Below are 15,837 nucleotides of genomic sequence, written 5' to 3' on the forward strand. Positions count from 1 at the left end.
TCATTTCTGAGGAATTTGCTGGTTAGGAATTTTGCTGGCTGCCTTTAAAGCTGGGCTTCACATTCAAAGATCCCCCTTCATCTGGAATGCTTAACATCATGTTCTTTTATCCCTCCCTCGTCAACACTATGTGTAATCCGCGGTTCACCTTACACCAGTTAGCAGAATCTCTTAATGTGCCGCTGTGCTGACAGTTCACACCTCATCGGCTGTCAGACTAGTCTATTGTCAGGACATAGTTACGAACATCCCTAGCCCCGCACCCCCCTCACCCCCTTTACACCCCTCCAACCCCCGCCTTAGTCCTGACAAGTCCTCCATCATGGATTTGAGACCCCCTGCTATGGCTGGGAGGGATCCAGCCCTGTCGCCTGTGGCGAATCTCCCAGGCGATCTACCATTGAGCATGCCGCTGTCACACTATGGCGTTAACCTGCTTCTAGCTTTGGTGCTCTGTTCAGAGATGGCGCTAGGGGAGAACACCCTTTGACAATCGGATATGACAGTGAGCTAGCATTTGGGTTGGTTTTTGCATTTTATTTTTCTATGTAAATGTAGGACTGCAGATTTAAATATTTTAGGAGAACTGAAGAGGACCACCAGATGGAGGGATAATAAGTTCATGGGTGTCATGTGCCAAATAATGTGTGAACGTTACGGACTACAATGCTTCATCTTTTTTCTATTTAAAGCCCATCCATCCTTTTTGTCCCTCATGCAATGCAAGGGCAGAGTAAATTAGCTCTGTACCTGTTAAATTTTATGAGGAGCCATGAGGTTATTTTATGTGATAATTCACAAGAATCCTCTGTAAGATCAAATTGATTTCAATAGTGTAGCAATGGACCACAGCATTTTTTTCATATAATATATGGAGCGTTATAAAACACATTTCCTACTGTATATTTGTCTGAGGTCCGTCCAGAATCAATGTATTATCGATGGCACCTTGTTGAGTTTAACAAAAATTACAGTATTGGTCTACTACATTGTGCAATGAGAAAGAAAAAAAAATTACTTGAATTAAGTAGAGCTCTTTCACCCTTTTAATTATTAAAGGATCATGATCGGAGTGTGGGCCTCCATCTATCACTGTGTTGCTGCCCTCATCTGCGGTAGGTGCAATTTCATCTATTCACTGAACACACACCTCAGGATGCACGTCTGTCAGCTAGGTCAGCAGTAGGTCCCAAACAAACAAGCTAGCAAAGAAAGATTCTGCTGTAAGGGACAATTTAAAAAGACGTGGTTTATTTATATAAGTATGTTTACAATAGCGGAAAGCTTTTTTTCTTTTTTTGCTCATTAGTCATTATGATTGCCCCCCCAAATTGTAATTATTATACCTTTGCAATAAGCCTGCATACACACAAACTGACTAACATGTAACCTGCTTGACACTGGAGCACCACCTGACATCATTTATAATTTTTCTTTGTAATTAGAAGAAGTGTTAAGTTTGTTTTTCAAGTGATCCGCCTTGGCCTGCAACATAATTTTGTTGCATGGCAACCAACAGCAGTTTTGTCTTTGTAGTGGATTTGTAAGGGATCTCTGTATTTTCCTGGTTCTGCAATGGGAGCTGTTTCCCTTTCAACATAACTTTTATGCGCTCTGTGTAAATCCACAAAAAAATCTGAGATGAGATCACTGACACCCTTGACCTTTTGAACATTTCAAAGTATCAATCCTCTAAATAACAGATGCATATTTTACCTTGATGCATGTTCTTAAAATATGATTATGAAATGCATTTTAAGGCTTCAGAAGAAAGAATTCTTGATTCGGAAGATCATGAAAAGAAGATGAATCAAAGCTTCAGCTTCAATCATTTTAAGATGAGGTTCAGGTTGGATATGCTTTTAAAAATAAACTGCACCATCACATCAAGGCCCACTACTGAAAGTGTCGGAAAGAACAAGTATTTAATCTGACTGCACAAAGACAGAAAAGTCGTTGAAGGCTTATATGTTGTTGTCCAAGGCCAAAGTGATTTTAGATTATTTTAATCTAAAATCCTATTTGTGAGATTAGTGTAGAGTGCTAATTTTAGTGTAGGTGTAATCTTGGTTCTTTTGACCCAACCGTAGTGACACCTAGTTAAGGGGACCGTTGCACAGGTGGGGCCTAACCCCCTACACTGGAAGCCTGTCGCTGCGCCCTCAGGTGTTGCACCCTCTGTCTGTATGTTGCATTGAGGTTGTCAAACATTGCAGGTGTGGAGTGTGCCGTCGCTGTTAATTCTGTGTGTAACTGTCTTCTGATCTGTAGGTTTTCAAATAAAGATGATTAATATACATTAATTGTTGAGTACATGGGTGGAACAATTTTGTGTAAATCTCTTGCGATAATAAGTCATGGCTGCTTGCCCTCTGGGGTTTTGATTACAGGGAATTACACTACATTGTCTTTCATTGAATCATCGAGCCAACTGTTAGAACGACCAGAAAGCCGTAGCTGGCCGTCAGTGTGGTCTTTGCCAATAGGTTTCCTTGCTTTCTTTTGTACTCGCAATTTGATGGAATGTGTTTTGGATAGTGAGCCCCGTCCGACACGTTTTGCTTTGGTTGTGAGTGAGCTTATGCACCTGTTGTTATTTCCCTTATTTTGTGTGTTTCTTTCAAATCACCCACACGGTTGTGGTTGGATGCTCCATATTAGTAGGTGAACCTCATTGCAGTCAGTCCATGGCCAATAACCCTGTTAATCAATTTCCTGTGTTTGGCGACCCATTTCTATTATCCTTGTATTAATATACTGCTTTCACTAACCTCTGTCCTGGGATAAATTAAACCCATCTTGGCTTGTAACTCTTTGTCTTAGTGTTTCATTTTTAGCGGGAAACCTGATTTTGAGCCCTTTGTTAAATATGTCCTTGGGTAATTGGCCCAAGGTGGCGTTGTCTTTTGAACAAGGACTTTATCTACCACCTGGTTATATCAAGGTTAGACAAGGGCAAATATTAAGGTTAGTACTAGGGCAAATTTTTGGGAAACTCTCCTTTCTTTGCATTTGCTGAAGCATCTAAACCCTTTCTATTTCATGTCGCCAAGCCAACTGTGATATGCACATGTCTTATACCCCCTGCTGGTATCGGCATGTGTAATCAGAGGATCTTAAACGCCGTGCAATTCCACTGAGGGTGGGAGGGAGGGGGAGGGGGATGGGGGCTTCTGTGCTCATTATTAAAGCGTGCATAGTGTTTCGATTCACTGGCCAACCACCCTGGGGGCTTTATGTTGTGTAACCATTTTCTCCATCCATGATCGCAGTAGCGTGTATATGTTCTACTAAACTGTCTGAATGGAGCTGGCTGGCTAAACTGAGCCTGGCTAATGTCTGCCGTCCCCTCTGAGCTGCAGGTGGCTCTGCTTGCATCACCCTCAAACGAGCCCCCTTCATGGGTGCTGCAGTATTCCTTCTTCTCATATTCCCCAAAATTCTCCACCACCAAAACAATCCCAGGAATCTTCTGAGAAAATCTGCTAATGATGCGCGTCGACACGTTGTACAGTGGGGTTTAGGAGGCAGAAAGCCAGAACTGCACCCGAGAAAGGGCAGCCGCGTGTACAGGCCGTCATTAAGGGATCCAACATCAAACCCCCGTGTTGGAAAAAGCAATCCAACTGTAATGCCTTTGAGCATGGCCTGCTACCCCCCCCCCCCCCCCCAAACCCCCTTTTGCCACCCCAACCCCCCATCTCCTGTGGAGTTTTACATTCAAACTTGAAAGCAGAGAAAGTTTTTATTTTTGGTTAAAATATTGCTACTTTTATGTCCAGTATCAAACAGAAACAGCAACACAGCAACTGTGCAATGGATGCTCGAGCTTGGGAGAGGCAGCACTTAAAACAGGCTTTGTGTCGAGCGCCGAGTGGCGAGATGCTGGTGGAATTGAGAAAGCCATAGCGAGAAAAACATATGTGAGGAATGGTGGGCCTCGTCAGAGAGCAGTCGTAAACAGACTCCAAGTTGTAAACTGGCAAACAAGCAGACCAGCAGATATGCAGGTAATTTCACTGACAGAATAAAAATATAAAAATAGCTACATTTTCTTCTCGCATTGATTAGATTGAATGAGGTTTTTTTTAAGTGAATGAATTGTCGAAAGAAAATATATCAAAGAACGAGAAATAGCTTATACCTTGAATATAACTTTATTGAAAGAGGGATTTCAGTTTTATTAGCACAATTTAATAGAATCCAGTGTGAGGAAAAGCATTGCAATATAGTTACACATGTTTTTACCCACAAGATTGGCTACCAGGAGAGTAGTATGTCTTACAGTATTATGCTCTCTGAAGTTTACGATTCTTAACTTACAAAACAATGCTTATTTAAGGTATGCGTATTTTGAAGTAGTTGCTATTAAAAGACGGAGATTACATTGAAGTCAATGCTTATTTAGGATTGTAATATTACATTTTTGGGAAATTTTTAAAAAATGTATTGTATGTGTGCATGGTACATTGTTTTAAGACATATTATTAAAATAATATAAGTATGGTTTTCTTATTATTTTATCAATACCAATACCAATACCATCCCAATACGCTTTAGGTTGATAATCTACATAAATTGGCACCAAACTGCAAATAGCCTAACACCCTCTGCATGCAAGGGTTTCAGAAACTAAAAGGATGGCTAGGATGTATGAGAGCAAGCAAAGACTCAAAGCTCTGTGGAAGTTTACATTACAACTAAAACACTGCTTTTCCTCCAAGCCCATATATAAATGCTGGTTGTTTTCCTCTTTCAAACTGCACAATTTTTGTGCAGCTTCTTTCAAGCAATACAGACAGAAACAGAAAGTGTTTAAAATATATACACATAGATTGTGCATTCATGTGTTTCAAAATACAATACTATAAACTGAGCTAGATTAGCAGCTGTTTGTTATAATCAAATCTTCAGCAATAAAGGTAAGTACCCAAATAACAAACAAAGTCAAACCAACATGTAAACAAACATGAACATCTGATTTGACTCTACTCTCTAAATGTAGAGGTACTTCTTGTGTCAGATAAAACCAGATGTTCCTTGAACTGATTGAAGATGCACAGCACGTGCACTCTCTAATAAAAGCTAATTACACTCCCTGCACCAACAAGGATTGATTACTATCTCACTGATTTAAGAAGCAATAGCAAATCAGAAAGACTCCGGCCCCAGTTAATAAAAAACTAAAAGTGTGTGAAGCATGATTCCGGTACAAGGTTGTGATCGAAAGATATACTTGCATAATAAGCAGCCTTGATTGAAATTGTGTTTCTTGATAAGCTCATAAGGGGCAAAAAAGTTGGGATTCATCCAGGGTCCCAAAATAATTAAGCCTTAAAATATGCAGCATTGGGAGTTTTTAATAGATGAATCTGCAACTGATAATAAATATTAGCTGAAACCCTGCATTAAGATATTTTGATTAAATTAATTCATTTTGAATGTGTTCAATGCAAAAGTGATTACCCATATAGATTGCTTGAGTAGAGCTAACACCTTGCAAAACCTTTGGCAATTCCATTTTCTGTCTCTTAACAAAAACTGAAATGGCTTGCACGGGATGAAAGTCCAGGGTCTGGAACCAGCATTTCACCCAACATGTTAGGATAGATACCCCTGCCAAGGCCCTGGGCAAAGACACTTGCTTCAGAGCAGCAGTGGGTCCCTGGTCACAGGCTGGCCACTGAGCAGAGTTGGGGCAGAGGACATATCCCAGAAGAGAAACAATAAATATCACAGTAAAAGTTTCCTTTTTCTTTTGACAAAACAAATGTATTACTTCCAATGTTTACTCCAAGCAACATGGTCCACTCGAACCTTATTGTGAGTCGCTTTGGATTAAAGCCTGCTTAATACAGTAAATGTTATGTAGATTACTGCTGTAGGCCTACATTACAATGTTATTCATCTACATTGTTTATATACTTTGATTTCCCCCATATAACGAGTTCAACAGCACTAGTCAACCGGGTACTGGCTTGGCGTTTCCAAGCAAGTATGGATCAATGCTGTACATGATTTACATCTGTTAATTACATCTGCATGAATCACAGATAGATTCATAGGAACATGTTTTGCCCCATGACAGGCTGTATAGCTGATGCCTTAAAGCTCAGCTATAGGCAGTTTTAGATGGATTTATTTGATTTTGGTGGAAGGTAAAAATACCTGAATATAATAATTGATACAAAGTTTTATGAAGCTGCAGACCATGGAGGAATCATTAAAGATGACAGAGACCAGCTGGCACAATGGTGTCAATCACCCGTGTGGTGGTGGAGGAATCAGCCTCCAACCTGCTGTGAGAATTCAAGTTTCCCATGCTGGCTTTTAATGGCAGATGAGTGCAGAACTAGTGTGAAAAAAGGGATGGCTGCTTTAGGAAGAGCTTGATTTGTTGTTGTATTGTTTACTTACTTACACATAATATACAGGTGCCATTATTGATTATTATTAATTTCTGTTTTACTTTGTGGTATGATTCAAAATAGATGCCATTGGAACAAACTCACAGCTCACCCTCCAAACTATTGTATTGACACTTCACTCAAACAATGATGTCTGTATCAGTGGTAATCTAGAAGACAATCCTCAAGTAGTATAATGGCTCGCAGGCTGTGTTGTTCTAAACACTATGATGCACAAATACACTGGGATTGTCTCAATGATGGGAATGTCGATCCCCATGTAGTACTATAGATAGATGAACTTTCCACCAGTCTACCAAGTGTACTGGAACAACTGTAAGGCGTGGGCACCACGTGTGAGTTCACTACAGGGTCGATTTCGTCGCACTGATTGTTAAAATAGTGACGTTAAATTAGTATTTCAAAGTATCCGATTTTTTACATGCATTCCACTTTACCATACCGCACCAAGAGAGAGACCACCATGACAATATCTGAAACATCCACATGCTGCCACTGCCACTAAATTAAAACGATAGACACCATTTATTCATCCAAGAGTCGGGATTGTATTCTGTCATTACTACCAAATCCAGTTTCGACAAGAAGGGTGACAACTCTCAGATCACTAGCTTTGTACACAAATTCAAGAAAAATAGGAACAAATTACATTGTCTAGTTTACCCAAAGGCAAAATAGAGTAGCGATGAAATAGCCTGCCTCCCTTTACTAATTGCACGCATTTATGTAGTTTCCATTGTCTTCAATGAGCATTACACAGACGACATTACCATATTATATATTTGCATAACTACTTTTTTTCGCATGAAAATGGCACTTATGTTTCTTCTTCCATGACACTAGACCCCTGATATAGACAGGCGATTTTTGTAATGCCCTGTCTCCTCTGCTGCATTCAGTGGCCTGGGCTTAATGGAGCGTGTTCATAATCACTTATCATCCGTAGCAATCACAGCTGATATGTTTAAAAAGAAGGTGGATCCAGTGATCCGTAGACTTTGTCTCTCTTGTTCTGACTAAGCGCTTTAAAGGACTTTCGAAATATGTACTTCAGTGCCGTGGCCTAAAGCTCTTATCAGGCATGTTTAAGTATTTGCAATGTGAACTTCAATCAACACCGTTATCATAATATAAATGTTCAATTTCTGTCCTTCAACCTCTAATGACAGTAGGCTACTAGAGCGAAAAGTTCCATAACAAGAACATAACAATGTCAAGTATCCAAATAAATGGATGTATCTGCACACTCTGAACTTGCACGTAGTTTGTACGGTTTGAATCCTTGTTACAGTAACAGTACTGTGCCTGCTTGTTCCAAACATACACGCCCACATACCAAGCTCAAAACTGGGCCAAAGCACCCCGAAAAAGAGACATCCCACCCCTACTTGGTTTACAGTCAGCTACATAATCTCTTCCATCTGAAAAAGTATAACTAGTAGGTACACTACAAGTTACACTCTGAGATACATGGAAATAGTCCATTCCAGACTAAAGAAATTAATAAAAACTTGTTTTTCTTCATTAAGGTTAAGGTCCATCAATGAGACACAACTCAGACGGAGTAGACATTTAATTAACTGTAGGATTCCTCTTTCTGTCTGTGTTGTGACAAGTTGGATGCTTTATAATAATTGAACGCGTGTGTGTTTTACACTCTGAGCTCATTTAACACTCTTCAGTCCAAACAACAACGAGGATGATGAGGAAGGAGAGCGGATAAAAATCAGCTGCACTCCAAGAGGAGGTTTATCTTTGGTGGCGGCTGATTTGCTTGCTCTGAATTATTCATCAACAGAAAAGAACGAACCACGCTGCTGGTGAGCGCAGAGGGAGAGAAAGAGAGAGAGGGAGCGAGGGAAAGGCAGCCTCACCTTATCACTCTTAATCTTAGAAGCTGCAGTAATGCAATTCCTAACATTTAGCACCTAATGGCATGTCAGAGAGAGAACATGATCTAGGGCCATTAGGCTTGTTTTGTGCTGAGGTTCCAAACAGGCCTTTGCCCCTCTTATCTGGCCCAGCGAGCGAAGACCGAGCACACGAAAGAACCTTTCGGAAAAGCAGGTGAAGATAGTCCAAAGTTTTGGGCTATCGTTGAGTTTCAGGACGTTCATCCGTGTTCCTTGAATGGTACAATTTATTTTGTGTGCGGTTTGGTCTGTGGACAGCACTGCGGAAATGACTGTGTTAATAGTGCTGAATGATACTCGTAAACAAATATACAGTTGATGTATGATGACATGATATGCATCAACTAACAAACTTGTTGTTCTAATACTGCTGGATATTAATAAGTGATTTATTATACAGGCACCCAAATCTACCAGTTAAAAATACATTTTGTATGAGACAGAAAAATACGTGTGTCACAGGGAAACAAGTGAAATGGGAATTAGAGCCATATGTAAATTAGAGCCAACCGTAATATTTGTTGAACAATATAATTCAAGATTAACTGAGGTTCAGCTTGATTGGAGTAGTATGAGCTGTGAAATAGTCTGGTTATATTCAGTTGACTGGGAGCCAACCAAGCTGTGCTGTATAAATATATACTAGTACTATTCACAAAGGAGACCAATGTCCAAGCCCTAAAGAAAGAAAACAAAGGGTGTTTTCACACCTATAGTTTGGTAGGCTCGCTCACTTCAGAGGTGAAGTTGATACCTTCGAAAATGTTCCTTTTATCCTTCAGACACAAACTTGTTAGACAATCCTTATAAAACACCTTGCGTCTATTAGACAGAAAATCTGAGGGGAACTCACAACACTTCCTTGTTGTGTTAAATTATAATGGAGCAACACCAACTTAACTTCACAAATGAGAAATAAGCCATTTTCCGCCATTTTATCGCTGCAAAGTTATACATAGTCGTCCAACTATATTTAATGAGAACTTGAACCACCTGATTCAACGATGTCTGATTGGAGTCATATTAAAGGAAAGTTCTTGAATACCTGGCTGAATTTGTTTATTATTTAAACATTTGGCAAGGGTGTACATTGGATTTTAGTTTGCTTCCTATAACTCGTGTTTGAAAGCACCACCATAGTGTTTTGAGTGGCTAGTCAAACATCCTCCACTATGCCCTTACCAACCTGGACCCGCGGAAGACATGTATCCGAGAATGCTGTTCATTGGCAATAGTTAAGCATTCAACACCATTGTGTGCTCTAAGCTGATCATTAGGCTCCGGGACCTCGGACTCAACCGAACCCTGTGATGCTGGTTTCTGGACCTCCTGACGTATGCGGATTGGCACCTACACCTCCTCCACACTGATCCTCAGCCCCCCGAAGGGCTGCGTGCTAATCAGCCCCCTCCTTTACCGCCTGGTCACCCACGACCACAGCTCAACACCATCATACATTTGTTGTCGACAACGGCAGTCTTTGGCCTGATCACTGGTGGACATGAGACGGCCGACAGAGAGGAGGGGAGAGCCCTGACAGTATGGTGCCAGGAAAACAACCTTAATCTCAACCTCAAAAAAACGTAAAAACCGGACACTGAGAAGACACCTACCAGCCACTGACGACCAGGCTGTCCCCTTGCATAGTTCACATCGTCGTCGGTGTATCAATGTGTGATTGTGAAGCAATAATTGTAAAGTGCTTTTGAGTAGCCACTGGTCTGAAACTCGTCTATATAAATGCAGTCCAACTTCATTACATAATTATTACTCTTCTTGTTACTTTCTTTGATAATACTAAAATGAAGATATTGACTTGTTGATCTTACTTACCCTCATTGTTGAGGAGAGCTAGGAACACAAGAGTTTAATTGGCAAGCAATGCCTTTTTTTGTTGTATATTTGTCGAATAAAGAGCTGGAACTTGGATACATGTAATATAAATAATGTATTCATTGGTTTTAACCTGTACTATATCTCGTATCAAAAATGCCACAGCCTTAAAATGTAATTTATAAATGCTTTGTAAGGGGATAGTCTTCACTTTAGATGAGCTCACATAAAAGTCTTACGGGTATGGTAGGCAATTTAAAGAAACCAGCTAGAGTAAGCTGGATTTTGAAAGTATCCAATTTAAAATATCCAACCCCTCCCTTCAGTCCCCCTTCCAAAGCCCCTCCCCTAAAACACATGACTAGCTCGCTAGCTTGTGGAAAACTCTGGTCTTGAACAATGACTAATACACGCGCAGTGTGGGTAGCTGGGTTGCTAGATAGACAGATAGGTAGGCCCGCCAATCATTTTATCTGGGCCTAATGAAATGATTTGTCATGCTTATATAAAGTCGTACGAAAAGTTTGTAAATCATTAACAAAGATTTATAAATGATCTTACCTTTATCTCATTCATGACTTATGAATTGTATAACTGATTATGAATGACTTACTTATGAATGCTTTATGAGGGATGAATTCACTATTTACTAATACTTTATTAATACAGTACAGTAGTTGAGCACATGTTAAACATTGCTGACATGAAATAACGCACTTATGCGTGTGTGCAAGTGTGTCTGTTTGTTGATGTACAACATAGTGAAACTAAAACAATACAGACTCAAACAAATGACCATCTAGTCGAGCACATGTTAAACATCACCCAAGTTAGTATCATGCACATGCGTGCGCATGTTCCTCTGTTCCGCACCTCCACGCGCTCACCTTTGACTCCTGTTGTCGCGGCGACAGTCCTCCCTAACTCTCTCTACGACCCCTCATTGAGCACGTCCCCTCAGGACCCATTAGCGGGGTTCATGAGGTGGCTCTGCATATGCCCAATTACATCTTAATGAAGACAAGTGGTGCATAGCCAGACTCTGCCCCCGGTTCTGCCGGCGTCCGTCTCCTCCTTACCCGCACGCAGCTCTCCTCAATGAGGACCTGATGGAGAAACGGTGAGCAGCGCTGCGTGTCAGGTGACCCCACCCGATGGATGATGAAGGTGAACGAGACTCCCACATATGGGAGTTCCTATTATTATTGCTGCAACCTTCATGACTATCTGGTGGATAGAGAGAGAGAGAGAGAGAGAGAGAGAGAGAGAGAGAGAGAGAGAGAGAGAGAGAGAGAGAGAGAGAGAGAGAGAGAGAGAGAGAGAGAGAGAGAGAGAGAGAGAGAGAGAGGGGGGGAGAGAGAGAGAGAGAGAGAGAGAGAGAGAGAGAGAGAGAGAGAGAGAGAGAGAGAGAGAGAGAGAGAGAGAGAGCGAGAGAGAGAGAGAGAGAGAGAGAGAGAGAGAGAGAGAGAGAGAGAGGGAAAAAAAAAGAGATGATTTCTTCAATTCAAATCTCATTAGTGCTGCCTAATCTTACTTAATCTTATCGTATTTTTTCCAGGATGTTAACCAGGTGACGTGGCCCACTAGAGAGTAAGCCAGGCCCAGCACGACATTTACACCCCCCCACCTCCCTCCTCTATGTTGCAATTAATTGTTCAGGGTTTTATAATAATTAGTCTTACAGAATTGTGTAGGATACTGAAGTGTTCCACATCAAGCTGTTAACAAGCTGAGTTTTAATCCAATATATAAATGTCCAATTTGCAGTTCATCCATATTTTATGCGTGCATGTTTCATCCATTGCTCAAACTGAAATTGTATAACCTGAAAAGGTTATACAATCATGAAGATTATTTTATTAATTTATATTTTAATGAGTGTGCATGACAGAGGTCTATAGCAATGTAACCTGTTACTATTCTGCTAGTTTAGTATGCATAATGAATAATTAGCAAGGGCAGTAAAGGTTCTTCACAGATAGTCACATACATTAAAATGTGTTTACTCTGAATTAAGGGAAGGCAGGCAAAATGAAATGGTATTTTCCTGCATCAACCTTTAAATGGCAACATAATTCAGGCCGAAAAATATGTACTTTACAGCTTTGCTTTGAAAAGAAGAAGAGATATAACGATTTTTAGCAGACCAACATTTAGCATTGAGGTTGGCAAATTGTCCTTTACAGGCATGCACATCACTGTGGGGTTGATATAGTTTATTTTTCAGGCTCCATAATATTTACTTGCGTTTAAATAGAGGGACTTGAGCTAGTTAGCAAGTAGGTGAAGTGTTTGGCTTCTACTGTTAGGAGCCACACACTGTTGAATTAAACTGAACCAATCTTTAAATTAAACCAAACTCAACTAAACTGAAAGTTCTCAAGCTCAAAGTACTCACTCAAACAGAGCTCAAAACCTCACAGATCTTTTAAATAATGGCATTAAGGTTGTCTATTAGTAGTTGCAATATATAGGCTTATAATAATAATAGTGATAACAATAACATTTGTAAGAAACATAATCATAAAAAAAAAAAAAAATGCAAAAAGGTAGTAAATAGGACATTGTTCCCAAGAAAAATTAACAAAAAATACATAGCAGACTAATCGTCCTGAATTCAGTTAGTATTTTCAGTTTTTTTGAAAAGGATCCATATAGTCTCAGACCTTTCTAAAGTCTGATGGCGGGAAAGCTCAAATATGGTTGAATTGCCACCATTAACAACACCATTAACCTGTACAAATAAAGGTCAAATGTAATATAAATAAAAAATATTTGAGGGGGCCAGTAGTTGAAGCAGTAACTAAAAAACAGAGCACCTTGCTTTGTATCCTGCAGTTGAACAAGTTTGATTTAAAATGTGAACGACAGAAAGGTTGAAGTCAACACACTTATTACGAGGTTGTCAGTCCATTTGAGTCGGCCTGTGCTGATTATAGAAGAAATGTAATGCGTATTTCTCAGCAAAGCAGGGGACTATTACAGCAGTGCTTCCCTGTGATGTGTGCTTTCTGCCGGTGTGTTGACTGGTTGCATATAGCATTGTTGCATTTAACGTTGATGCAATAAGCATTTTCCGAATACACTATCAGTGTATTATGATTACAATTACATTACTATTTACATGTATGTATATTAATTCACACACAATCAAATGTTTGTTAAGCAATTTCACACTACACAACCTGGCTAATTTACAGTGTGCATGTATGTGTGTGTTTGTGTTTGTGTGTGTGTTTGTGTGTGTGTGTGTGTGTGTGTGTGTGTGTGTGTGTGTGTGTGTGTGTGTGTGTGTGTGTGTGTGTGTACGTGTGTACGTGTGTGTGTGTGTGTGTGTGTGTGTGTGTGTGTGTGTGGTGTGCGTGTGTGCGTGTGTGTGCGTAGCTTGTTAAGTGAAATTTTCGCCCCCCAATGCACATCCCACACCCCAGTAGGTTTCCCTATCAGACAAAGGAAAGAAAAGTGCACAGCGATGGTCACGGGAGGGAATGTCACACAATAAAACAAGCCGGTTGCTAATGTCTTTTTCAGGAACTAATTTTCTGCTTTGTGGCACGGCCCATAAAGCGAGGTTATTTTCTCTCGTATCGAGGGACGGATAGAGATTTAACTGTCTTTTCTCTTTATTGTCTCATTTAAACCGTTCACATGGCGCAAATTGAAGAGGGCCGCTGTTGGCATGGGGGCCCCATTTTTTTATCTTTGATTATCTCAGGACAAGAGAGAGCAGAGTTAGTTACACATTTTAATATGGCTGCATTGCTCATTAGCAACAAATACATTCACACATCTCCATACATTGATGCGAGATGTTTCATCATGTCCTTATTTAGCATAACTACGTATTCCCTATTTTATGGTTCAACACGGGCAACCTTTTTTCTCTTGTGTTTAAGTAACTACTGCACAGTAAGAGAGCCGTTGATGTGACAGCAGGGGCGGTGCGGACGAAAATGACCTGAAAAAGCCGAGCCGTGTAGTCGTGATACACGCCCAGTGCGCGGTAATGCAGCCACCTGCTGTACCGCCATGTACAGTAGCTCTGATCCTGCCCGGGGGGGCTTGGTCCGGCCTAATGACTCTGGAGTATCACACAACAATGTCAGCGACGCACTGGGCAAGGTTAGACAGGGAGAAAAGACGAGCATATAGTTGTTTCCGGTATGAATAACTCACCTCTCGTCTCTTGTCTCTCGCTTCCTCTCTATCTCTCTCGTTAAATCTATCTCTGTGTCTCTTTCTCCCTGTATGTCTTTCTGTCAATCTGTCGTTCTGTGTCTCTCTTTCTTTCGATGCATCTCTTTATTTCTCCACCTATCTCCATTTGCATCATCCTTTAACTTCATCTTGTTCTCTCTTTTTTTCTCCCTCTCTCAATTGCTCTCTCTCTCTGTCGCTCTCGCTTCTCTCTCTCTCTCTCTCTCTCTCTCTCTCTCTCTCTCTCTCTCTCCTCTCTCTCTCTCTCTCTCCTCTCTCTCTCTCTCTCTCTCTCGCTCTCTGCACTCTCTATTAAAGGGCTATTTGAAATCAAAATATTTCACTTAGCCAATAGCCTATCCTCTTAAACTTTAGTCTCATAGAGATCCAGACAAATTTGCCAGCTCATGTTTTACTTGCTCTGGCATCAGGCCTCCCACTTGTTCAGCCAGATTTCCAGCAAACCCGGCCCAGGTTGGGCAAAACACAAGCGTTATCTAATATGGGACGGGTTTAATACGGTGACTCTAAGGAGGCGTGCACTATATGAGCGCCGTTGAGGTATTTTTATAAACTAGCAAGATGGCTGGCACTGATGTGTAACGCGTTTAATTGCTTTGATTGGCTATAGGTCTAACCAATTGTGTCCATTGACAGCCCAGCTGGAAATAATTGTGTCTATTGACAGCCCAGCAAAAACAACCGACGAGGTTCCAGGATAATAAACTTTAATGAATTCTTCTGGCTATGTCAGGCTCGACAATTATTAAAAAAGAATAATAATAACCATTCTTTTTTTACTAAATGATACACTTTTACACAATGCTACAAGCCTCTTATAATGACAGAAGGAAAAAGGAAATCTGAAAAAGAAGCAGAAGAAGAAGAAGAAGAAAAAGAAGGATCCAACCATTGTCTAACCCCTCCTCCTCCTCATCCATATCCTCATGGGAGAGAGAGAGAAGAGACAACCTCCACCATGAGCTCCTCACTTCTATCAGTGAAACAATAACTGCACTGGTGTAGTGTGACGTATATAATGTCTGGACAGGAAACCCTGTCTCCCCCCCCACACCGGTAATGGACCACTAGGGCCATGGATAAAAAGGCTTGATAAACACCAGCTCTCCAGGGCCACATGGCTGGGTGGAAACAGCCCCTGGACTAATGAGAGCCATGGAGTGATGCTGAGGGGAGGGGAGGACCGCTCTGCTCCACAACACGTCCGTCCCTGCTCTGGCTTATGAGGCAGGGATGGTGGTGGGGGCATTGGTGGGGATGGTGGTGGTGGCGGGGTTGGTGGAAGGTAAAGCTGCTGTGGTGGTCGTAGTTGGTGGGGGAGGTATGATGGTGGTGATGGTGGGTTGAGGGGGAAGTGGTGGTGGTGGTGGTGGTGGTGTATTTAAAACTGGTTGGTGGTGGTGTGTTGATTGTGATGAGGATGGTGGATGAGGAGGAAGGAGTGT

The sequence above is a fragment of the Gadus macrocephalus genome, chromosome 13 (assembly GCF_031168955.1).
Source record: "Gadus macrocephalus chromosome 13, ASM3116895v1".
Lineage (NCBI taxonomy): Eukaryota > Metazoa > Chordata > Actinopteri > Gadiformes > Gadidae > Gadus > Gadus macrocephalus.